General features: G+C 41.1%; 1 long non-coding RNA gene across 1 annotated transcript in view; it reads right to left on the bottom strand.

Annotated features, from left to right (window-relative positions):
- LOC132427214 (uncharacterized) overlaps positions 1-27258 on the bottom strand; it is a 425972-nt gene that overhangs the window by 200655 nt on the left and 198059 nt on the right. The window contains exon 5 of the long non-coding RNA XR_009519846.1: positions 18045-18248. This is a non-coding gene — a long non-coding RNA (uncharacterized lncRNA). The remainder of the gene's footprint in view (positions 1-18044; positions 18249-27258) is intronic.

Genomic DNA, 27258 nt, shown 5'->3' with positions numbered 1-27258 from the left:
GAGCCATCAAGCTGAGTAGGTGGAGTTCTGAAGCTGGGCCCATAGTCCTAGTGTGGAGTTCCAGATCTGCTCCTGATCCACTGTGTCCCTCAGAAAAATCCCTTCTCAAATTTAGGCTTTGAACACCCCATCGTGCCCACCTATCTGTCAGGATTACTCTGAGGTGTGCCTTAAAACATGTGGGAGCAAGGTGTAATTGTCAACTAGTATCATTATGTTACTTGCCCATAGAATAACCAAGGTCCACTTTCAGAAGATATAGCATTATGAAAAAAGTTTAAAGGTGAAAAACTCATGCAATGATGGGACTGCCGTACAGCATAAAAAACAGTCTAGAGAAAAATGACTTTATTATGAAATATGTGCTTTGAAGAAAACAATGCAGTGGGGGGATGTGGGAGAGCAGAACTAAAAGCCAGAAGTTCGTGGAGCGAAACCAGAGAGCATGGCCGTGCTGGAGAGGAATCGTGAGCACAGGCGGCTGCTGAGGTTCTAGCTGGAAAAACCTTTACGTGCGGTCTTTCCAGGCCTGGCCACGAAGGGATGCTGCTTTGGAAGGCCTTTCTCAGGCCTTCTGCTCCATTTCCAGTCTTCAAAAGGAGGGCCAAGGAGTCGGGTGAGCTTTGCAGGCAGATTACAACCAGACCCAGTTCTGTCTGTTGACACCATGGCTGCTCCCTTCCCCGACACCAAAGGCCGTCTGGCTTTCTTCACTCTGTCATCTTGGGCTGTATGTAACCCACTTAAATCACCATTGGACAGGGAGAGGCTCACAGCCTGCTTTGCAGCTCTCCTTCCATCCAAGCCATTAGTATGTTTAATAGCTCTGGCCCCATGCTGATTTCTGACATGCAGTAATTAATTCCTTTCCACTCAGAGATATAGCCATTCACAGGTCTTGATTCAAAAATGTCTCTGCTCTGTTCCATTTGAAAAACACTTAAAATGTTGAGTAGGAAAACTGTTTGGCCTTTTGTGAAAAGCCACTGATCTCTATCCCATCCTTAAATGAAAATAAATTCCAGATGTGTTAATGATCTAAATGTAACATATGAAGCCATAAAAATACTCTAAGGTGAACATTTATATAATCTTAGGGTGGGAGAGTTCTTTCTAAGCAGGCAACCATAGGCAGAAACCATAAAGATAGAGGTTCATAAGTTTGTTCACATCAAAAATTTAAACCTGGGGGCTTCCCTGGTGGCGCAGTGGTTAAGAGTCTGCTTGCCAATGCAGGGGACACGGGTTCGAGCCCTGGTCCGGAAGGATCCCACATGCCGCGGAGCAACTAAGCCTGTGCGCCACAACTACTGAGCCTGCGCTCCAGAGCCCGTGAACCACAACTCCTGAAGTCTGGCACCTAGAGCCCGTGCTCTGCAACAAGAGAAGCCACTGCAATGAGAAACCTGCACACCACAATGAAGAGTAGCCCCCGCTCTCTGCAGCTAGAGAAAGCCTGCACGCAGCAGCGAAGATCCAACACAGCCAAAAATAAATAAGTAAAATAAATAATAAAAAATTAAAAACAAAACAAAACAAACAAGGAATAAAAAAACAATCAAGTACAAATTTAAAAAAAAATTAAACCCCTGTATGGCCTAAATTGTAAAATGAAATTGAATTAGAACAAAAGAAAATGACAAATTGGGGGAAACTATTTGCAATATACTTTGGCTGCTACCTACAATAATGATGATGCTAACATTCATTTCTATGTGCCAGTGTGTAAATATATACACAATACTAACAGTTTAATTCACAAAGGAAAAAAACTAAATGGTAAAGAAGCATAAGGGAAAATACTGTACTATGCCATCTTATATGAGGCACTTGAGTATCTGCAGATTTTGGTATCCGTGGGGGTCGTGGAACCAATCGCCCATGGATACCAAAGGACGGCTGTATTCCATCTTATTTATAATCAAATTAAAACAGCAATAAAAGGCTGCTTGTGAAATTAATCAAGACAATAAAACAATAATACCTAAATGTTAGTTAGGGTGCAGGAAAATGCTCACCTTCACACATTGCTGTTGAGAGTCTAAATTAGTATAAACTTTCTGCAGGGGAAATTTGTCAAAATCAGAAGCATGAATCCATTTCCACATCAAGGATTCTATCTTGGAGAAATAATTAAGGATACGTACAAAGATATTACTATAAGGTGCTATTTTAATAGTGAAGATTGGAATTAATTCAAATGCCCAACGATTGCAGGTTTGCTAAATAAGTTATCATACATCCACACTATGCAAACATTAAACAATTATGTTGTAGGTGTGTATTTACAAATATGGAAAGAGGTTACTATCTCTTGTTAGTAAATAAAAATAGCTTATAAAAACATATGCTCAGCATACAAAATCTCATTTTTTCCAAAAAAATCATGGAAAGAAAGTCTGGATAAAATATACCAAATATTAACAGTGGTAAAGTTATCTCTGGATAGTAAAATTAGAGGAGTTTTCTATTTGCTTTTTGTTTACAGATAATCTCTAATTTTTCTATAATGAATACATATTATAAAATAGGAATAACAGAAATGCTTATCTTATCTTTCATGATTAGTGTGGGGATTAAATGATATAGAAAGTGGTTTAGGTACCCCTCAGATGCTAACTGTGATTTCCAAAGAGAGAGCCCCAAGAAGGAGATGATCAGAGAAGTTGGGGAGGATGAACCAAAGGAAAAACAAACTTGAATAAGCTCATGGCATGCAGAGAAATTAGGGTGAAGGAGACATAAAATGTGAGAGTGGACAGAAAATATGGCCACAGACCTACCTTTGGAGAGTTTGATAGAGTAGAACAAGGAGAGAGGATAAACAGAACCAAGAAGGGAAGAGGGTCAAGAGAAGGACCCTACTGTTTTCTCCTTTTTTGAAAATTTATTTATTTAGTTTTGGCTGCATTGGGTCTTCATTGCTGTACGCGGGCTTTCTTTAGTTGCAGCGAGTGGGGGCCACTCTATGTTGTGGTGCGCAGGCTCCTCATTGCGGTGGCTTCTCTTGTTGTGAAGCATGGGCTCTAGGTGTGCAGGCTTCAGTAGTTGTGGCACGTGGGCTCAGTAGTTGTGGCTCATGGGCTCAGTAGTTGTGGCTCATGGGCTCTACAGCACAGGCTCAGCAGCTGTGGTACAAGGGCCTTGTTGCTCCATGGCACGTGGGATCTTCCCAGACCAGGGATCGAAACCCGTGTCCCTTGCATTGGCCGGAGGATTCTTAACCACTGCGCCACCAGGGAAGTCCCTCCTTTTATTTTTGAAGATTATGAAGTTCTGAGAATGTTTGAAAGTGGGGAGGGCTTGTGAAGCTTCATGCAGATATGTGCAAATAATCAGTCTGGATCACAGTTCATAAAGTCCTCCTGGGTCCACGGCCCCTGATGTGTCCCCTAGATAGTCTCCCTCTGTTTCATCTGGAGGTTCTACTGATGATCCTTACCTCTCTGCAAGTATTACACAGTTGTGGTGTTATTTACCCCAAGGCAATGGGTGATATAGCAACCTTGGGGAGGATTCTCAATCCCACACAAGGAAAAGTCAAGTTAGAAGGAATTCCAAGGGCCCTGGCCAATTGGAGGATGTCCCGTCTTAGAAAAATATCTTATAGTATCTGCACCAGAAAGAGACTTGAGGATGACCTGGCTAATGCTTAGTCAATACTACTGTCCGCATTTCAGTGGAGAGATAGCCAGTTGTCCAGCCTGTTCACACATTTTCAGTGACAGGTAGCTCACTGCCCCAAGCCAGTCCTCCACAAATGGATGAGCTCCAGAAATCATGATAAAAACTTATGTCTAGAATTTCTAAGGTCCTTTTTCAAATTTGTTATGAACTTTTGATAGTTCATATTTTCTGCATATATTCACTGCATATATTCACTGCAGACACTTTCAAGTTTGATTTTCAAATTTTTTATGATCCCTTTCACACATAGCTATTATGAATATAAATTATTGTTTTATAGACTACATCCAATAATTCCACCATGTAAAGTCTCTGTAGTTATGTTTCTATTGTCTGTTGTTTCTGCTCGTTCTCTCTTGTGGAGGTGAATTTCCTTTTGTGACTTCTTATCTTGGACAATTTACTGAAAATTGTATTAGAAAAGCTATTGTCAGGAATAGTTTGAGGCCTAGAATGAAAGTACATTTCTCCTGAGAGGATTCATGTTTGCTTCTAACAAGAACCTTATTAAAGTATATATACTGAATAAGCAGTTAGTCTGGGGTGAGACTCAGGAATCCATATTCTTAATAAGCTCCCTGGTGCCACTGATGTCCTGGATCCATGGACCACACTTTGAGAAGCAAGGGACTGGAACAGGACCCAAAGGTTTAGAACCAGGGTGTAATTCTTGGGACTGTATCCCTTCTGGTCCCAGCTTATTGTGGGAAGGGTCTCCTAGGAGATGCCTCACTGTGTGTGGCCTGTGCTTTGCTTTCTGTCTCTCTCACCTCTTGAGACTGCCAGAACAAAGGTTTAATTTTGAGGGAGTAGTGTGTTCAGATCAAAAGCAGTTACAGTGCTTGCTTATCTTACTAAGTTTTCATTTTCCGTTTATTTTTAATCCAGTAATCCTTTATTTTCTTGTCATCTCTTTGATGCTTTTAAGAAGATTTTTTTAAACGTACATTTTTAGTTGCTTTCAGTGGGAGGATTGGTCTAAATAACCTACTCCACTGTTCCTAGAAACAAGAAGGTCTATTACGCCAAGCACTTCACATCTTCACACTCATGAACTCCTTAATTCTCTTGAAATAGTAATATCCAAAGAACCTCCTAGCATTATCTCCTTTGTCAACATAAGACTTTGTAGGCATCTATGATTATTTGTTTAGAATAAATGTGTAAAGTTCTCCCCTGTCCCTCCCTTGTCCTGCTTTTAAGGCTCCGTGCAGAGCTCCTTCGTTCAGCAGGCCTTTCCTTGCTGCTCTATCTTGCCTGGCTGCTCCTCTTCGGACAGTCTTCTTGCGAGCATGTCCCAACATTTCAGAATGGGGCTGCTAAAAGGAAATATTAAGATCCACTTCTCATTCCCCAGATGAGGAGACTGAAGCCCCAAGAAGGGAAACAACTTGCCCAGGATCTCACAAAGAATTATTGCTGCTCGTAAGACGAGAACCCAAATCCTCCTCAGCCAGCCTGGCGGCGTTTCCACAATCATACGCGAGTCCTTCGTTATGTTGCGCCAAGCTTGCCTCTCAACAACTTCCATGTAGTAATTAATCAAGAAATGGCAAGATGTGTGTCTTCTAAATCTGGGAAAAACACCAAAAGAGCTCAGTACACTTTTATGTAATTTTTATCTGCCTAGGTCTGAGGATAAAGGTCTCCATCCCCGAACAGCTGAAGAGGAAGGAAGCAGTCAACAGACACTCTTGGAGAAATAACAGTTCACAGAGTTTTATTTTAACTGTCCCCTTTTATTTAATTTCTATCTGTGAGACCTCTGAAATCTGAAGAGCCCTGAAAAAGCCATAGAATACACCCACTGTCCTCCTGGAAGGATTCCAGTAAAAACAGCTTCTAATTAAATAAACGAGCTCTGCCATGTTTGCTTCAGATAACAGAATAACGCTTCCATGACAAGCATGTTTGACTGCAGTCAGTTTATTACTTGTTAAATAATCATTGAGCCTTGCTGTTCCTATCCATCTTACAACCTTTCACTAACTAAACACAGAAGAATTGTAAAACAAATAAACAAACAAACAAACTAATCATAATAAGAAAAAAATGGCAATGCTTAGGGAAACTGGAATGTCTGTAATGAAATCCATTAAGAAAGGAAGCAAAATGACTAATTCAGGAACTGGGTAGTAACTCATTCAATCTAATTTCTTAAACTCCTGAACTCCTGGCCCCCAAACACTTCCCGGACCATATGTCCTCCTGAGCACCACCCCACGCGCGCGCGCACACACACACACACACACACACACACACACACACACACACACACACACACACACACACACACACACACACACACACATCCCTATGCCCCTGCTGCCATTGTCTTTTCAATGGTCTCAGACATGGCACACACTCCCATGCCTCTGTGCCTTAGAGCAAATTAGGCTTCAGGCTGCAACACTGACTGCTGTTTCCCCACCTATCAAAATCCTTTCCAGCCTTCAGGGTCTAACACCAGCTTCCCTGAAGATTTCTCAGGGATGATGCTCCCACCCTACTTGTGGGGGATCAATTTTTGGAGAGGCCATGGAGATCCAGCCTCTCTGGAAGGGGCTCTGGAAGGCACATGGACCCTCCCACCATACTTATAATTTTTTTTTTTTTTTAGCATAAGTATGTCCCATGGAATAGTTGGGGTATCCTTAGGATACGAAAACGATTCTTCATGATTTATCTGAGATTCAGATTTAGCTGGGTTCCCTGTGTTTTTCCTGGCAACCCTACTCAGGTGGCATGCCTGTGGCAGTGGTTCCTATTGGAGGACATTTGCAGGTCTCACTGGTCTGGGCATAGCCCAGGCTATATGCCGCTTGCTGAATGATGGCTCACCTCCGCCTTGATCTCTGCCATTTAGTAAAACAAATGAGTATAAATTGTACATAAAATTGAGTCTCCTCGAACATGTGTGTGACTTTCAAACTACTGTAGAAAATTTTAAAAATAACAGCAATAGTAATAATAATAATTATATCTGTACTGCCAGGCACACTTTCAAGTGTTTTACAGATGCATGTTCATCTTCATAACAACCTTATGAGGTAGGCAACATTATTGTCTCTGTTATACAGTTGGTCCTCTATGTCTGTGGGTTCTGTATCCACAGATATGGAGGACTGACTGCTACACCATTTTACATAAGGGACTTGAGCATCGGTGGATTTGGGTATCCTGGAACCAAGTCCCCCATGGATACTGGGAAAAGACTGTACAAATGAAGAAACTGAGGCACTGAACACTTAAATAATTTGCTCAGTTGGCAGGTAGGTTGCTTGTAGTCAGTAAGTGGCAGAGCTGGGATTGAATTCCCACAGTCTGGCTTCAGAGCCTGCCTTCTCAACCACTCTCTTCTACTGCATCTTTGATAGCCAGTACTAACACACTACTCACAGCCCCTCACAGCTTATTGTTAACATACCAGTGTGCTGTGACCTTACATCTGTGAGCAGCGGCCTACAGAATCAATTCCAAATTCATTTTCTGGGAGTCATGACTTTTTGTAAGCTGATGCAGCTTACTTTTACACACCCAACTCCGGATATTCCCCTTCCCCACGTATGCTCCAGTGAACCTCCCTGTGGGAGGAGAGGTTCTGTCTAGTGCTAGCATTTCACATGGTCTCTGGAAGGAATGAATAGAAACTCAGAAATCTTGCCGTTTACTGCTACTGCTTTGGCACACACTCTGTGACACACAGCAAATACATTATTTCTCTCAACCCATTCTTTCTTCTCCAAAAGGAAAATTCCTACTCATTCTTCAAGATTTAACTCAAATGTCACCTCCTCTGTGAAGGTTCCCCTGATTTTCCCTGGTTGTGTTAGTCCTCCCTCCTTCTGTGCTCCTTTGGTACTTGGGTCAGGCTTAACCCCTGGTCTCTGGATTCCCAAATCAGATCTCCTTCTGCTGTCTCGACTCTATCTCAATGAAATATTTCTCTGGAACAGAGCTTCTCCACCTTGACTGAGGCTCTGAATCAGCCAGGGAGCTTGGTAATATACGAATACTGGGTTCCCACTCCCTAGATTTCTGATTTGGCATGTTGGTTGTAGGATCCAGACACCAATATTAAAAAAGAAATCCACAGATAGTTCTGAGCCACAGCGATGAGCCATGGTTCAGAGCCAGGATTCTGAGTAGAAGTGACACGCTACATAAGCGTGCTGAAGTTGAGCTCCATTCTTGATACCTAGTGAATACACTCCTCTCTGTTGGCTGCGCCCTTAAGGGTGGTTATGACTGAGAGCCTGAAAGAGCTTTGGGGAGAGCCCTTAAGGTCACTTCCAATCCAACTTTCTATTATTCTGATGACATTTTTGACATGAGATTCAATTTCATGCACCCAAAGGAGCAGCCCCTACTACAGTGATATCAGGAAGAGGGAAAGGTGCCTATTTTAGAAGTTGTTTAGAGGAGAAAGACTTTAGAATTCTCTAGTATAAACCCAGGTGGGGAAATTAAGGCTCAGAAAAGTGAAGGAAGCTGACCAAGTTTCCGGTTTTCCTGCCCCTATCCCTTGTGCCCTCACATACCTTGTCCACCTCACCCAATGCCAAGTCCCTAGGGTGGCATTCACCTTCATTTGAAAGTGAAAAGAAAAAGGGCTTGACCCACGCACACAGTTTATATCCAAGCAAAGAAATTACACTCTGTTTATCCAGTAAAACATAATTTTAAATGACACCCAGCCTCATAAAAGACACACACACACACACACCAAGAAACATCACACAATTCAACGAAACCCTCTATCGTAGTATTATTCAAACCAGTGTAAAGCAGCTGCATTTTTAAAAAATGAAAATTGAATTCTAAGGCATATCCAAGAGATAAAAGTCAAAAAAAGCCAATATATCATGATTGAGTATGCATGACCACAACCCGTAATCTCTGCCATTCTCTGCAGTGTAAACAAACCTGCTGATTGTTGATGGTATTGCTGAAAACATCACTAATCAAACCTTAAATACCAAATACATTTAAGCGAATAACACTCCAGTTACAGTCATTCTAGCTAATCGTGAAGGAAATCCAAATTGGAGACCAGTTTGAAAATGGCCAGAGCTATCCTGTAGCTGTGCATTAATTGACCAACATCCTAGAGGCAGTGCTTTCTCTTAAGTACAGGAGGCCTGAAACACAAAAGGAAATAAGGAAGAAGTCCAGGAGGCAAGCGCTAATGCAATTTCAAACTGGAATTACATCAGCAGCTTTAAACAGATGGCAGAATGGGAATAAATGTGTTAGCTCCTTTCTCTTACTTGGGCTTTCATTGTTTATATCATTAAAAATAAGGAGAGTTTAAAATAACATATATCGTCATGTAGCGACTCACAGAGACACAAAAAACTAGTTTGAAGGAAAGACTGAATTTGGTCATACTCCTGGTTGTTTTGAAAATAACTGGGTGAATTCAATTAAGTGACCCGCTGGCTATTTACAAAAGAGGTTAAAACCTTTAAAGGCATACTGACTATGATCGAGCTGGTCACCGAAAACTCCGGATAATCCAGAGATCAGTTTAAGAACATTTCTCCTGTGTGTGAGAAGGTGTTGGTGGGTTATGGGATCTTATACTCCCCAAGTTCAATAGACTTAATTGATTATCTAGTCCACGGATAGCAAAGAAATGAATGAGTGTCAGCATTTTCTGTTCCCAGACCTCAACAGACAGCACGAACCTATTCTGGAATCATTCCTGCTACCAGAGGTTTAGTCTTAGAATTCTTCTCCAGACAGCCCCATGCTGCTTGCTCATGACAGACTGGGTATGTGGGAGCCTTTTCCCCTTCCCTGATCTCATCCAACTCATTTATTTTTCAGATGAAGAGACGGAGGCCCAAGGAGAATAAAGTGTCCAGTGATACCGATCATAATGTTCTGCTCTATAAATGTTTACTAAATGCTCGATAAATATTTATTTACTGTGTGCCTGGCACTGTGCTAAGCACCTTGTGTGAGTCATCCCACTTGACCTCACAACAATCTTATAGAGGCAATTTTTGTTCCTATTTAAAAAATGAGGAATCAGAGTCAGGTCAAATACTGCTCTCCTTGTCGGGATGTTGGAGTAGGCGCACATGAAATCCCTTTCTCGTCTTTGAATTCATAGGAAAGCTAATACAATACTTGAAATGCTTAAAATACACTGGAAATAAAGGGAATACCTTTGTGGGTCAGGAGGAAAGAGAAAACCTATTTATCTATTTAGTAATATTTAGGAATTGAAGTGGGGCCATGGAAACAGGGACTGGACATGAGCTCCCCCCGAATAACTGGGAGCTCTAAAGCGTGTCAGGGCTTGCATTCTACGCTACATACATCCACCTCTATCAAAAAGTTTCCTATGAAGTTAGGAAAGTGCCACAGAGGGGAGTGAATTTGTGCTGCACTGAGACCTACCACTACCATTTTGCGAGGTGTGGACACACAACCCACCTCAGAGGACCTGGGTTCACATCCCCATTCTTGTGAATGTAGCTTTCATTCTCTAGGGATAAAAAAAAGTTTCCTTGTCTTCAAAACAGAATGTCAATGCTTCTACTGTGTACTCACAGCTTCTTATAAAAAAAGTTAGGTAGGCAGCCTCCAAGATGGTCCCCAATGATGCTCAGTGATGAGTATTCATGCCCTGTAATAGTTCCCTTGCACACTGAACAGGGCTGACTTGGTAACCATAGAGCATCAGAATAATTATGGTGTATGTCTTCTGAGGCTTGATCACAGAAGGTATGATCAAGCCTCAGAAGACATTCTGAGGCCTGTCTTTTCCTTGTTCTCTCTTGTATCACTCCCTCCGGGGGAAGCCAGTGCTGTGCTGTGAGACACTCAAGCGATGTTATGGAGAGGCCCGCCAATCTGCCATCCAAATAAGTAAGTCATCTTGAAAGCAGATCTTCCAGAGCAAGTCATGCCTTACGATGACAGTACCTCTAGCTAATATCTTAACAGCAACCCCATGAGAAATGACAAACTAGAACCACCCAGCTAAGCTTCTTCTGAGTTCCTGACCCAAAGACACTGTGAGATAATGTTTGTCGTTTTAAGCCACTAACTTTTGGGACTAATTTGTTAAGCAGCATTAGAGAACTAATATCAATGTAAATAAGATAATAACTGTAAAGTGCTATCTCTTTATATATCTTAGGGAAAATTTTGATATCAACTGAAAATCTGAATTTCAGGTCACTGCATTTCTACTTTATTTTGTACAAGTCACTTGACCTTTCCCCTTGGTTTCTCCTGCAAGTGGGGAGTGGTGGAATTAATCCAGCACTGTAAGTCATTACTAACAGAAGATGTAAAATCTCAAGTCCCAGAAATGAAATGCAAAGGGCTGAAGCCAGCACTGTCTCCCCTACCCGTGGTATATGGAAATTAGGATTTGAGATGGTGTGCTCCAGGATGACACCCCTGAGACCTTATTGCCTATATTAGCATCCAGACTGGTCAGCTTCTTGTTAACATTTCACCCTAAGCCTGCTGAATCACCTTGATGACTTTTGCATACACTAATTGAAGGCTTTACTTTAGGAGAGAAAATAATAGATACACATTTTTTCACCTGCTTCAGGTATTACCAAAAAAACTTTATGACTTTATGTCAGTATTTCATATGATTAGTCATATCAAACAAGCTAATACATGTCTTATTTCTTGTTGGTTTTTATCATTCCTTTCCTTCAAAATCAGACATGGATATATAATTCTTTGTTAGAGCTAACATTTTTATAAAATTAATTGCTTTCACAGGCATTTGGGAAAAATTATTTTGAATTATCATTCTTTTTTAAGGGTTAAGAGCTTTTCACACCCCTTCATCCTTGGGTCAGAATGAGATTTTTTAAAAATCACATTGGGACCCCAAACATTAGCTGGTTATTTAAATCATGATATTTCTCCAAATTTGTATGTGTGTGTTTATCCAAATATCTCAGTGTGAATTATATGGATGGATTTGTTGGGCCTTTTTTAAAAAAAGAATTATCTTGTGGTATGAAAAATTTTCTAGGTGATATATTACTTGGGAACTTGTCCTAAGGCTAAGAAACCAGTAGTGTTACAGTTAAAAAATATTTTTGTATTTTTAGTGTATCTAAAATAGCAGATCCTAATTATTCTTACCTATTGCCTTAATTATGTACAATTAAAGTTTTTCTTCAGTTTATTTCTCACATACATATTAATATCGGAGCCTGCCCCCCAAACATTTTCACCCAGGCCCAAATGGGCAGCAGAGAACATCAGCTCAAAGCTTCCTGAAGTTCCAGGGCATTAGGCTCTAGTCTGATTCTGTCCCTGGGTAGTTGTGGGAGTTTATCCAATTACTCGAATTCTTCAGGACTCAGTGTCCTCGTCTATAACATACAGTGCCTGGTGGATGGTCTCTAGAGTCCTTTGGTTCGTCCTTCCAGGCCTAACTTTCTAGGCTTCTAGTGAAGCATTGCAGACTTGTCTGGTGATAGCGACGAAAGTACTCTGCTTCCCGATACGAAACAGATAGACTTACATCACCTCTGACCTGTTAAAGCCCCCAAAAGGCACATTTCACCTCCTTGGTCTTCAAACAGGTGGAGAGTTACCATCCCCATTTTACTACATCAACTGAAAATCTGAATTTTCAGATTTTCAGATTTCAGAGAGTAGGAACAAAGTATGTAAGGTCTCTAACCATGAGAGATTTGAGGCCTGCCTGGGTAGTTTTCTCTGAATGGGTCAATATTTAAAAATTAATTTTGTTTTCTGATTAAGCAGTAATAGTTAAAAAGCACAAATGACAAAAAAAGAATAACTAACATCTATGGTGTGCTTGCTCTGTGATGATACTCTTCTAAAACCTTATCTATGTTAAATCATGTCAGTCTTACAGTAAGCTTCTGAACTAGGCACTATTATTCTCTTCATGTTAGAAATGAGAAAACTGAGGCACGGAGAGGTTAACAACTGGCCTGAAGGCATATAGCCCATTGGTGGCAGAGCTGGGATACAAAACTGGTACCTTGTATCCTCAATCCCTCGCTGTACATATGAAAAGATATAAATCTTACAAACGATCAGTAAAATGAAAATAAATAACATACTATTTTTTAATCCATCAAAGTAGCAAAAAGTTTAAAAATTTTAAAATTAGATAATATCCAAGGTAAAGAAGCATATGGGTATTTTCATATACTCTGGTAAGAGTATAAATTGGTACTGCAATATAAGTGCTTTAAAAAAAAATCTTCCTGGAGTACCACCCACATATATGTGCAAGGTTACACAATATGATACTGTTCTAAAACAGCAAAAAAATTAAAGTCACCTGGGTGGTAGGGGAAGCAAAAAAAGTTGCATCAGAATTTCCAGGTATGGGGCCTGGGCACTGGTTTGATTAAAGCCCCTTACATGATTCCAGTGCAGAACCACTGGACTAAATATGCTTCAGTCTCTATTTGATGGAATAGTTTTGTTTTTTTTTTAATGAGGTAGATTTATATGTAACTGACAAGGAAAGAAAATTGCAGAATATGTATTGTATGATGCCATCCATGTAGAAACAAAACAATACTTTGTATTTCTATGTGCATACATACATATGTTTAAATATATTGAAAAAAATCCAGAAAGAGGCATGCCAAAGTGATGTGATTAGCTCAGGGAATTTAGGCATGGTGGTCAAAAAGGATTTTAGCTTTAATAGCAATGACTTTAATATCTTACAAGTAGATTAAAAAATAAATTTTAAAGTATTTATAGATGTTAAAAAAAATGAGTACATTAAACCATACAAAAATAGAAAAGAAAAAACCGAAATCATAATCCAACCAGCTAGAAAAAGCCATTAAAATTTGTTTTGTCTATTCCTTCCTGTCTTTCGTCTATACTTGCATATATATTTATTTTAATCTTTTTCTTCCCTTTTTACACAAAATAGGAATTATTACATGATGCCTTTTCCCTTAAAAGTTTGCCAAGATTTTCTCCATGGAAGCTCCTGAAGCTCCTGCACCAATCCCTGACGGTCCTGCCCTTCCGTGAGAGTCTGGCTGGGGACGGGGTCTAGGGTGTGGACCAGGGGTGGGGGTGGCAGCTATCATATCACATGGGCCACCACTTATGGGGGTTTGCAGGGTTCCCCCAACCCTGCCACAGGGCCTGGCATTCCTGATAAAGGATTTAAAGTTTTGGTGAATGGAAACTCCCTTTTAGCATATGAGTTTGTTACTTGACTTTCAGACACACTTTCAATCTGTTTGAAAGTAGGGGGTCATCTATAATTGACTTCATCCCAAGAAATGGAACCAAACTATGGAAAAGGAGAGGAATCAGGTCACATGGTTCAAAAGGGAGGCATCTGACAATTCTAACCCTTGAGTGGATTCGACTGTGTCTTCCAGTCTGCATGCCTACATTATGACCCAATTGGTGACGTTGCAAAGTATCTGTTCTCATGGTTTATTCAACTCTACAGGTTTATGAAGCACTGACACTGGGTTGGGCACTGGATGGAAACAACACATTAAGGATTTGGTTGCTGGTCTGTGGGTTCTTGTGGTGCAGAAAGGAAGACACGTATAAATGTAGAGCCTCAATTCAAGGCAGGCTATGATGCACTGTAACTAGCAGAGCCCTAACCAATCTGTCAAATATGGGTGTAATAATGGGACAATAGGATGAAATTCTGCTATCCCTAAATCCATATTCATGGGGGGAGGGGAAGTAGTTTTCCTACACCTCTTGCATTGGTTCATTCTTGAACCCATAAACTTGAAGTCACAACCCTACTATGGCTAGAATGCCATCCCTGTGTTGGCATCCCATTTTGGCTGCCTAGAGAAGTATAGCTGCATTTTAACTCTGATTCAGGGGCAGCTAACATTAAATACACACAGTCTGTTAATACCTGGGAGGTAGTGTGAGCTTGAATCTTTCTGGCTCTACTTCCTTATCTGTAAAATGAGGATCTTTCTTTTTTTACATCTCTCTCTCGTTTACCTCTTCCCACACACACTTGAGAATCAAATGAGTTAATGGATGTGAAGGCAGGCTCCATATTTTAGACAGCTATAGAAACGTAAGGCCATTATATAGATTTTTATCAGACTGCAGGTTTATCGAATGTTTATATTTCATCCTTGGAGACCCTTGCTTTTATTTGAAATGCAGTATTCATCTCATCGTTTTTTTGTGGGACTAATCTTTTTATCCAATGTCTTCAGTCTGTTTGCTAGAAAGCTGTTTAGGTGACAATGTTGATATTCAAAAGCCAATCTGAAAACACTTTCTATCTAAGAAGTGTCAAAAATCACAAATGTGTGTCTTTTTTAAAAACTGACTTTATCAACTGTTTTACAACCCTGGCGAAAATATTATGTGTTTTAGGTGTACGTCTGCTCTGAATATTTCTGGCATTCTTCATGGGCTTGAATGTGGTTCCTGATTTATTCCTTTTAAATAACCTGGTGATCCCAGGGGGAATATCACAATCTATAAGTATCACTATTTACAATGAGATGGATTTTCCTACCTTGCTAATTGCAGTATTAATTTTCATTTACAAGTTGGTAATTCCTAGCATCAATCCTTTCCCTGTTGGTGGGGTAGGGCCATTGTTTTCAGAGAAAGCCCCAGGAACATCTTTTCTACTCTAATCTCCAGTTGTGCTACACAAAACAGAAAACAAGAGGAACAAAGGATAAGATAATTTCCTTGATGGTAGACTAAAGCAGGCAGAAATTTCTCAGGTTTCTTAACACGCTTTCCACTCAGAACGACACTGCTCTGGGTTTCATCAGCATCTCAGAATCATTTTCATCATTCTCCCTGCCTCACCCTAACCAAACTCATTCCCACACCATATATGAAAGTATTATCATCGTTATTGCAAGATTTATATTCCCATTCCACTCCCCCCTTGCCTATTGCATCCCATCGCCAGGTATGAGAAGAAAATCATGAAGTAAAAGCATTTCCCCACATGCTCTGTTTCTCTGCTTTGAACCCTCAGTCCCAGCTGCCAGCAGGAGCACCTCAAGGGCTTTCAGAAATTCAATCAGTTCCCAGATAGGAGTGTAAGATATTAAGTTTCACACTGTTTTCCTCTAGGATTTGGATTTTCCACTTTTTGAGTAAAGTCTAGTAATTTTGCTTCTAATGGGACAAAGGAGGAGCAAGAAATATGGAGGTGCTTCTAGGGCTAGAGCTCGGGAATTTAGGAATCCCCACAAAAAAGGCTGACCCTTCCTCTTCTTCTTTTATTATGGGTTTCAGGATAGTGGAGATCAGCAGATCATCAAGATCTGGAAAGCAGCAGAGACAAGAAGTCAAAGGAGTTTATCTGAAGCTGAGCTGGACCAGCAAGGACGCAGACCCAGTGGCCATGCTGGGGTGAGTGAGCAGCCTTGGCTGAAGGGCATGAAGCACAGCCAGTCCTTGGAACTTTGGGTTTCTCACAACGCTTCATCTCTGTATCACAGTTTTACAACAGAGAATCATCTAGTCTTTTTTTTTCTCTTCTTGATTGGAAACCTGCAGCTTTTAAGAAATAGGAATTGTAGATGTAAACAGAACTAGAAAGTGACCTGTCACAAAGCTGGAACAGGAGGACTGAGGGCCGAGGGATATTTCTGAGAACAGAAAGAAACTCATGAAGGGCTTGGTGTGTCTGGATGTGTTGAGAGGAATTTTACAGCTTGGTCTGAGAGCTCAGGGAAAAATTAATAATAGGTACACAGAAAACTAAGCAAATGAAAAAAAAAAGAGGGCTCTATTCACTCTAAGAAAACAATGTACAAGAAAGAAAACGAAACTTTAGTACACTACATAGTTCTGCTGTAGGTAATATTTATAGGATCATGATGTCGTAAACATTGTATGTGAGGAAGAGAGGTAAGTTGAATCTTCCTTAGTAGGAATTTAATAAATGGTGGCTAAAATGTAAAAATCAGGAAATAGAACTATACACGTGTTATTTACAAACGTGGGGGAGAGAGTGGCATGGACATATATACACTACCAAATGTAAAGTAGACAGCTAGTAGGAAGCAGCCGCATAGCACAGGGAGATCAGCTCGGTGGTTTGTGACCACCTAGAGGCGTGGGATAGGGAGGGTGGGAGGGAGACGCAAGAGGGAGGAGATATGGGGATATATGTATATGTATAGCTGATTCACTTTGTTATAAAACAGAAACTAACACACCATTGTAAAGCAATTATACTCCAATAAAGATGTTAAAAAAAAAATGCCTCGGAGACCTTCAGGATGGCAGAGGAGTAAGACGTGGAGATCACCTTCCTCCCCACAAATACATTGAAAAAAAAATCACTATAATAATTCAAAGTGCTTGCTGCTTGAGAGCAGCCCTTTGGAGTGGAGCAGGGCACTGCAATTTCTCATGGCAAAGCCAACTGTTCAATTTTAAAGGATGTAGACATTTTAAAGGATGTTTATGCATTTTAAAGGGAGTCACTAGGACTGTCCATAAATATACAGTGAGCTCTTGAACTTAGATGTGGTCAAACGATGTGCTTTTGTCAATGAAATGCAACCGGAAGTGAAGTTTCAGGAATGAGCTCACGATCCACCGCATTCCCTTCCCTACCTCAGCCTTTGGTATCTTATTAGGACACCAGTTGGAGTTCTTAATAAACTCTGGTAATATGCTCCTTTAGTTATGACTGTCAAATCTTGATATCTTTTAATAATCCATTTATTAGTTTACTAAGTTTCCCTTGGTTATAAATAAAATACTTACTACTATTCCAGGAAGACTTCTAAGAGCTTTCCATGCATCAAAAAATGAGCATTCATGGTATTTCCCATCATTCATTGATAAGAAGAAAGTAATTGTATTTTTGGTTCAGTTTATAGCAAGTCAGAAGGACACAAACATTGCTTTAAGGTAATTTTGTATATCTCTGTCCTAATCCATATGTGCCGATTTTGAAGTTTAACTCCTAAAAGCCAGTCTTATTTCCTTTTTTTCAAGTTTTTCAAGTCTTTGTCATTTCCAGGTCCTGAACAACATACAAAAACATTTTGCAAACTGTAAAGTGCTGCACGTATGTAGGGGTTTTAGAATGGAGCCTGGAACTAAACTTCCCATCTCCATTTACAAGTAAGGAAACTGAGGCCCAAACAGGAGATGGGATGTTTTCAAGGTCATTGAATAGGCAAAAGAATCAGGAGGAGACCCAGGCTCTCAGCACTCTGCCGGGCTCTCCTTCCAAACTGCTGAAATCATTCCAGGCCTTTCCTGGCCCATCTCCCACATATTATCAGAAGAGCACATTTCTCCTTTTCCTGATCAGACCTTAACAAATTACCCCAAAATGTAGAGGTTAAAGCAATAAACATTGAACTCACAGTTTCTGTGGGTCAGGAATCCAGGAGTTGGTTAGCTGGGTATTTCTGGCTCAGGGTTTCTCACGACTGCAGATAAGATGCTGGCCAGGGCTTCAGTCACCTGAAGGCTGACTGGGTTGGAGAATTTGCATCCATGCTCATTCATGTGGCTCGGGGGCTGGAATTCACCTGGGCCTCTCCAGAGGGCTGCTCATGACAAGGCCACTGACCAGAGAGGGAGAGAAAAAGAGGAAGAGACCTGAATGCCAAACTGAAGAGCCTGAACTTTATTTCACATAAAATGAGGAGTTATTGATAACCAATGACAATTGCTGAGACTTCTCCAAAGCCTTTTTGGGACTCATCGTTGATGTCAATTGCTGTTTAATTATCTGGGCCGAAACCATTCTATGTTGTCTAAAATCCTGTAACTAACAGCTGAAAGAAACTCAAGAAAACAAAACTTAGTAGCAAGAATCCTATGAACACCCTGTTGTGGCACATAAACACCACAAAAAGGGAGGCAGGGAAACTCATACCCAGTATCTCATTAGAACAATATTCCAGGAAGAGAAGAAAGGTTTACTTTTGGACTTTCCCTTTTACAAAATTTACAATCACAGGTCCTATGACTTTAGGTTTAGAAAGGAACTTTGAAATGATCTAGATTGACGTAAGCTGATGACACCCAGACCTACATCTCCAGCTTCAACCACACCTCTGCTCTTTACACCTGTTTATCAAGCCATCTGCTGGACCTGGCAGTTGGTTGAACTATGGATACTCTTATTTCAACCTGTCAGGAATTGGATTCATCATTTTTCCACCCCCTTTTGCTTTGGGTGTTTTATTTAATTAAACCATCATTTGCTCAGTCACTCAGGCAGGAGCCAGTAGGCCATCCTCTCTTGAATGTGAGAAGCCATATTCAACTGGGTACCACCTACTGATTCTACATCTAATATACCTCTAGCTTCCCCCCTACTCTCAGTGCTCTCGAATTGACTGCTTCTCCCCACCAACCCCCCCCATCAAAGCTTCCCCTCCCCCCTACCTCCAGTTCTTTAGGAATGTGTTACCTTGCCCAGAATATTCTCTCTGCCTGTCTGGAAAGCTTTTACAATTTTCTCAAGACCCTGTTCATATGTCACCTCCTCTCTATGGAATTAGCCTATTCTTCCTCTGGATTCCCTGCACATTATCACTGACTTCTAACATCATTCTAACATGTCTACCTCTTACACAAAATAAAGAGCTCCTTTTATTTTATACTTAGGGAAACTCTGGTCCCCAAAGTCTAAGTGACTTACTCAAGTTCAGGTTCATTCAGTTTATCAATAGCAGAGCCAGGTCTAGAAGATATTCTAAAAATAGGGCTCACGCCCAAGGACTCCCTGTGATAAAACGTACACTGCTTCCTTGGCTATGGAGAAGTATCTGCTGGGCTGAATGCATGGTTGTCTTTGAGGTTAAAGCTGTACCCCCAAAGACCTGTCCTGCATTGGGGGTGGAGAGCCTGCCTGCTAATACTCCAGTCAGTGGGCCTGGGAGTGTCTGCATACAGGGGCTTGGTGGAGATCTTTCAGCTTTGCTCACAGGATGGCCTGTGGAGAGGACGTGCCATTCTGATTTGTGAGTCACCCATTTCCACTCCATAGAGGCCTTGTCAAGTAGGAGGCTGTCAACTTTCATCTCCATCTCTCTTACCCCTGGGGCCAAAAGTCAAATTCAGTTTCTGCTCACTGTTTTGATTTTTAGTGGCTCCTCTGGCACCCCCAGCTCCAGGACCTTTAGCAAGTGGCTTCTTTTGAAAGTTTAAGGTGGAAATCTCTGAGCTGGGCCCGTGCTTCTTCTGACAGGTGTGTAATCGATGGGAAGTCTCTCACTGGAGGCTATCCTTTCCTGAGTCTTGCTAAAAGGCACTTTCAGCGATGGGAAGTGCTCTTAGAGACCTTTTACAATGGACTGAGCTGGGCTAGAATCGTCACCTTTTTCCTCCTGGGTGGCATTCACTATCCCCAACCTTTCTGGCAACTGGAGAAGAAAGTGAGGATGCAGACAAAAGAAATCTCTCCCTTAATACATACAGGACAGAATGTTCTTAGGGACAGGCAGAAAAGCAGAGACTTGGAAGAAACTTATGAAGGGTGGGTGGATGCTGCACCTTTGGGCTTTGGTTCTGCCCCTCCGAGTATCTTCTGTCTCTTGGGGTTCTCTGACTTTGATTCCTGTGGCCCTTCCCTACCAGCCCCACAGGGAGCACAAGCCCTTTCCCCGTTTCTCTTGAACATACTAAAATAGGCTAATACTTTCCAAAGGGGCTTCACTGACACACTAAAGAAAACAAACTCGGAAAACATGAACAGCATTGAAAACCATCCAGCTTACTCAGGATCACATCTTGATCCTAGGAATCCTAGAAGCAAGCATAAAAGAACTTCATCAAGCTTCCCCCAACACCCTATCCAGTTCTACCCTTATCTTGTTTCTCCCCCTACAAGTTTGCTGCCCTTCGCAACCATAAGGCCTCTAGGTACCATTGTGTTTTCTGGAACCTGGAAGATGGTGTGGAGGACACTTTTGTTCAAATCAAATGATGGCAGGAAGGAGACCAGTCAGGAGATAATGGAAAGCTAAATTAAGGCAGTGGAGGTGAAGCCAGGCAATAGGGTAGAAATGTAAGAAATATTTAGGAATCAGAATAAGTAGAATTTGGGGACCTATTAGGTATAGGGTGGAAGGGGTTGAATCTTCTTTTTCTTGCCTTATAAGATATCTGTTAAATTTAAGCTGGAATTCCCTATACCTTTTGAATGCTGGAAATGATATTGCTAAAAAAAGAATTGGAAAGAGGGGAAGCACAGAAAGCACAAGGGGTAGAACAGAACTTTTGTTATTAATGAAGATATATGTAATGGCATGTAGCTTCTTTAAAGTGTGATTTATTAAGGTGTAATTTACATACAATAAAGTTTCCACATATTAAGTGTACAGTTGAGTTTTGACAAATGCATACACCCATATAACTACCACCTCAGTCAACATATAGCACATTTCCACCACCTCAAAATCTCCCCTTGTGTCCTGTCCAGTCAATAGCTCCACCTCCATCCCTAGGCAACCACTGATCAGCTTTCTGTGACTAGAAATTAATGGTGTACGTTCTAGAATTTCATGTAAATGAAAACACATATAATCTTTTGTGTCCAGTCTTCTTTCATTTAGCATTGTTTTTGAGATTCATCCCCATGTATCATTTTATTTTATTGCTAAGTAATATTCCACCTTTCAGATATACCACAATTTGTTCATCCATTCACCTACTGATGGACGTTTGGGTTGTTTTCAGTTTTTAGCTATTACAAATAAAGCTGTTCTCAACATTTGTATGCAAGTTTTTGGGTGAACATATATTTCTATTTTCTTAGGGAAATACCTATGAGTGGAATTGCTAGGTCATATGGAAAGTACATGTACATTTAACACTATAGGAAGCTGGAAGCTCATTTGTTAACCAACAGAACACTTCTTATCATTATTCACCATAATTCAAGGATGAAGGAAAAATAAATTTAGCCCAATCCTGCTTGAGTTATCATAAAGTTTAAATTAGTGGGATCTGAATTAATGAGATTAAGCCATTATAAATGTCAAATTAATCCAAAAATGGTTTGGATTTTTAATTCATATGAAAAGAGTGGTTCTAAAAGAGTATGATATGCACCAAGGGGAGAGAAATTTTGTGAAGTTTGTATATTTCCACCCAGAAAAGAACAGCAATACATTGTTATTTTATCAGTGGGATTCAATGATATAAAATAAAACTGTGATGTACTCTATAAAAATGCATAGGGTATTACTGTTTTACTTTAATGGAAGCCATCATGGGACTTGCAGCATTGTTTTGCTTATAAAATAACGTGGATCCACTCTATGCTATGATATCATCTTTCTGAGTTGACTCAGCCAGAAAGCTGGGGCATGTATGTTGCCAGGTAAGCCAGCAACTTGGAAAATGACAGCTCTGCTCTTCTTAAGGGTTCCCCTGTGAGTGGGAGCCTTAACATTGTCTCTAGGGGGCTAACATCTCCAGGAGCAGCCTAATCATTGGCTCAGAAACTTCTTTAGAAGCTGACTGACAGCAGCTGCCAATCTAGATAATCACCAGAGAGCCCCAATTAGAGCTCTGACCATCGATCTCACCACCAGGATTTAGGACTTTAATATGTATCCACAAGTGGAAAAAAAATTACCCCCTGAGAAAAAAGCAGCATTTTTATAGTATGCACTATATTATACAGCCATATTATACATTATTTATAACTCATAGATGCATTTTTAACCCATCTTCTTAAATGTTACATTGTTAGTCTAATAAGGTTGGTATTTAAAACCTTTCTTTTTCTCATCTTCACTTTGGAAAGGGACATAGTAAATCTGGAAGAAAATATAAATGAAAGAGTATTTTTAGAATTCACAAAAATAGGAACTCTTTTAAAGTAATTTGTACTATTGTCATTTCTGGGGCCTTCGTTAGCCACCTAAGGAGGAACCCAATGTTTTCACTAATCCTCCGGATGAGGCCAAGTTTAAAACACACGCTCTCTATAAGGATTATGTAAAGATGTTAAAACTTGGCCAGAAAGGTGACAGTGTATCTTGATAATGGAGACAATCTTGGAAGTTGGCTGGTCTGTCCAACCACTATGAACTAATGGTGGGTAATCAAACACAGCAGGTCTGCACAGATACAGGCAAATGCCAAACAGCTTCCTGTATGCACAGAATTCAGCTTAATTAGTCACAGAGGAGAAATAGGCACATTTAAGCTAATCCAAGAAATCATTATTGTTCGAGTTGCATACATACAAACATAAGAATTGTTGCCCTCTTAAAACAAGCAGCTCCTACCTGCAAAGGGAGGGCACAGGAGATAGGTAAGTGACCTTTATAAAGGAACTGTCCAGAAGATGAATTCTCTCCATCATTTCTTTTCGTGGTTATTTCTCAGTAGCTCTTATTTCACCCAGTAGATGATAAATGTACAGTGCATGCTAACTCAAGAGTGACTACTAACAAGAAATATAAAAGGACTTTTAAAGTGTTTGGATGGTTTTATGAATGAAGGGCTACAGGTACTGCTGGCAAAGGGCGGTATAGACGTGACTATTAAGGCAGGGCTTTTTACAGCTGTCTCTGGGAGTCTTCATTGGCAACTGGAACAGGACTGGCAAGTTGCCCCAGCATTGCAACTAAGGCTCTGAGTGGTGAGCAAAAGGCACTTCGTGTCCCACTTTCTCAGTCCCAATCTCTCCAAGGAGGCTTTGGGTGGTGGGGTGCAGCCACAGCAACATGGGCTTATTGAGAGTGCTAATTCCACAATCCGCTGTCCCACCCATCCCCATTCCATCCATACCCCTGCCTCACAAGGCAAAAGGACCTGGAGGTGAGAGAGGGTCAGCCTTGTGGGAGGCGCTGCATTCACAGAGAGAGGCTATTCCCTTTCCTGAGTAAGGTTAAGGATGTCCTTCCTGTTCTCAGACCATCTTGAAGTAATGTGCTTCCCCTCTCTAATTATTCACGAAGGTAGGAGGTGCCTACAAGAAGAGGGGCTGGCATCTCATTACTTTATCACTGCTTAGGCTGTGTAACCTGAATGAGAAAAAGACAGAGACAGTCTCCCCATCTGTGTAGGTGTAACTGGGGGCTACAGAGGCATCTGCATCAGAGGAACATAGTAGGAAAGCCACCAGCTGGGATTCAGTTGGAATTTTCTGTCAAATCTTTCAAAAGATCTTTAATGTACAAGGTTGCTGCTTGGGCATGAGTCCCTTTCCAGCTGACATGCTGGAGCCGCTACTGTCCTCACCAAAACCATAGAAAATGAGATAGACTGGCAGACAGCCAGCCCAGAAGGCCACAACTGTACCCAGTCATATAAAGAGACATCTGCCCTTTCCTTCTCCTTCCTCCCTTGCCCACACCAAAAGTTCTCAGCACCCAGAAGCTGGAAGGGAAGGCGTCTGAAGCCACATCCAGCCTCCCTCCACTGTGTCCCGAGCATTCAGGGCCAAGGCGCTGGCCTGTGTGAGGGCTACCCCTTCTCTGTCCCTGGATGAAAATCTAAGTAAGTCCCTCAGCCTTCCTGGGCACTCTCAGGTAACAAAAAATCCTGATATTTTTAATCACAAAGATGTTCTCCTTTCAGCCAATAAAATGACCAGTTGACGTGTAACTGTCAAAACATTGCTTCATTCAGAGTGAAAGCTCTCCACTTCCCCCCAGTCCTGGCCTGCCTCAGGCCTGAGGGCTGTGGTAGATCAGCTTCATTCCTAGTCTTTCCCCACCTGGCTCTTCTACTTCTTAGCCACTCCCTGGGCTGTCTCTAGCTTCCATGGGGTTGGAAATAAGATGAGGGCAAGTGGAGAGAGGGGTAGAGAGAGAAGAAGTGAGGGGGCAGGGAAGGTGTTCCCTAACTGTGTAGATGCAATCAGCCGTGGTGTCCTTTGGGCAGGGTGGAGTCCCATAGGTAATTCTGCCTCCTGAGTGATGCTTTCAAGAGTGACTCAGAGACATCCTCTCTGCGGCCTATACTGTGGTCCCTTGATGTGAGTGAAGACCACTTCAGCTCCTGAGTATCTGGAGGCCCTTCCCATTATATTTCCAGGCAGTCTTCCCTGGGGGAATCCAAGATGACACCAGGCTAACTCCTCTTCCTGCTTCCTACTGTGGCCATATCTGGTCTCTGAAATATCCTCATCCAGCCACTGCCCCAGTGCTCACTGTTTGCTCCTGACATAGTCTCCACTTTGTGGCCACAGACCCTTTTAGCAGGGTCTTGCCTATGGATTGTTTTTAGACCAATTTTTGGTCTGATTTTTGTCTGACAGAAATGCAAATGACTTTTGTTTGGTGGAACAGATACCTCAATGGGTTATGATTTATGGTCCTGTTGGAATACTGACAGATTTTGTATCTAACCCAGCAATCTTAACATTGCTATAAATACTTCTCAAATGCTCTTCTAAATGGTTTTAACATCTTAGTGGCTCCCTCATTAATTAGCGAGTTGAATAAGATATTTGACTTGTGTTTATTTCATATTTGAAAGAGAGTCATAATTTTATCTCTTTGAAAATTATTCCTTAACAAGACTGAAGTCCAACACTCTCTGCTAAGAAATTCTACTACTACTACTATTTGATGATAGTACTACCTTACATGTCTATAGCAGTTTATAGTGTGCAACTTCCTTTCTGCAATGAGAAGCTTCTTGAGGACGGAGGCTGGCTGTCTTGTGCACCATTGCATTGTATCCCTTCTGCCTGGCATAGTCTCTGGTACAAAATAGGAGCCCAATGATTATTTGCTATGAATCTCATTTGGTGTTCATATAACCCTGCAAGGCAGGTAGAGAGATCCGCTTCCTTTCTTTCACAGATGAAATGTGTTTGGATGGCTTGCTCAATGTCACACAGGTAGTGAGTTAAGAAAACTGGGACTCAACCAGACCTTCTTATTGCTAGGGCAGTGCTTTCTGAGGACACTACAATCGTCTCTCATTTTATAAACATGTTCTTAATACTCCCATACAAATTAGAAATACTTCCTGGCTAAAAGCTTCCTTAAGTGACTGCTTCTGTTAGGATGCTTCTAAAATTTTTAAAACATAATTCAATATATAAAACTTCACAATTTATGGTCATAAACATGAAGTTATCTAAGGTCATGGCAATAATTTCTAGAGAAGTAATTAAATAAATCTGAGGAGGCTGATTTCTGATCGAAACACTGGAATCATTTTTGCCCCAGTAGAGCAGTGTATCTTGGTTTACTAAAAATCCAAATGTAAAGAACCTTTGTTTTCCAAGCAAGTCATAATTAACACTGGAAAATCAGAAGCTGACTCCGTCTGCAGCTGGAATTTTCTTTAGTCCATATTCTTGTTTCCCTGGATGCCAGCTGGACTCCCCTCCCCCTTGCCCAAAAAAAATCAAGCAAAACAGAGCAGTTGTTGGTCCCTTTAAAATATGCTCGAGTCCTCATTACTTTCCATCCACACTGCCAGCACGCCATTATAAACCATTACCTGTTCTTATCTAAAGTGCTGCAAAAATCTCCCAGCTCATCTCCCTGTACCTGTTCTTATGCTTCTCTCATATCAACATCACAAGTAAAGTGATTTTTACAAAACACAATCTGATCTTGTTGTACTTTTAAACCCTCTCTGTGGTCTCCCACTGCTCTTAGATAAACCTAACTCCTTATTGTGGGTTTGATGCCCCACGTGATTTGTCCTTGCCTGACTCTCTTTCCAGTTACCTTCACCCTTGCTCACATTGTACCTTCCCCATCTCAGAGCCTTTGCACATGCTAATACCTCTTCCTAGAAAGTTCTACCTTTGCCTTCATTTTGCTAATTCCTGCTCCCCCATCAGGGCTCAACTTTAGTGTCATTTTCTTGGAGAAGACTCCTGTACTCCTCCAGCAAGTGCAATCACACATGTAATTGCTTTTTCAGCATCTATCTTCCCCCCAGACTCTAAGTTTCTTGAAATCTATCTTGTCTGTAGCCCTAAGTTCAATGCCTAGCACAGTGCCTGACATACACAGTATTTCACCAGTTCTCAGATGCACTTTTTTTTTTTTTTACTTTTAAACATCTCTGAAATCAGGATGCAACTTTCAATCACTAGTATGTCATAGTTTAAATGGCACTATTTTTCTTTCTTAGTGTAAGTGGAATAATTGTGTATCATACAACCAATATTATCTTACATTTGAAGAAATATGGTGGTTGCCACATGAATGACTACCTGTAATAAAAAGCCTTCAGTTATTTGGTTTTTTGCCTGAGTACAGAAATTCTACTACTTATGAATGGCTGGATTCTGAAAGACTGTTTGCAAGTAGCAAAGCAAAACAGCCAGTTGCTGTTTCTCCACTGGTAGTGGGCAGCATCAGTGCATTTTCGCTTGACTTCTACCTAGATGTCATGCATGTTGGAAGTTCACTGGGAGAGGAGCATGTTATCCGGGGCAACTCACACAAGCGCCTGCCTGCTGCTCTGGTGTCTGCTGATGAGACTTCTGTCAACACAACTCCATATCCCAACCACTGCTATCAGCACCTCCCCTGCCAAAGCTGATGTCACATCAGCTGCCCCCATCACTGTCCTCCTTATACTCCAAATAGCTGCTTCTCTCTGCTAGCTGAACAGAACAGCCCTTTGGTG

Source organism: Delphinus delphis, chromosome 6, assembly GCF_949987515.2.
Source record: "Delphinus delphis chromosome 6, mDelDel1.2, whole genome shotgun sequence".
Taxonomy (NCBI): domain Eukaryota; kingdom Metazoa; phylum Chordata; class Mammalia; order Artiodactyla; family Delphinidae; genus Delphinus; species Delphinus delphis.
This window is presented reverse-complemented; position numbering and strand designations above follow the sequence as displayed.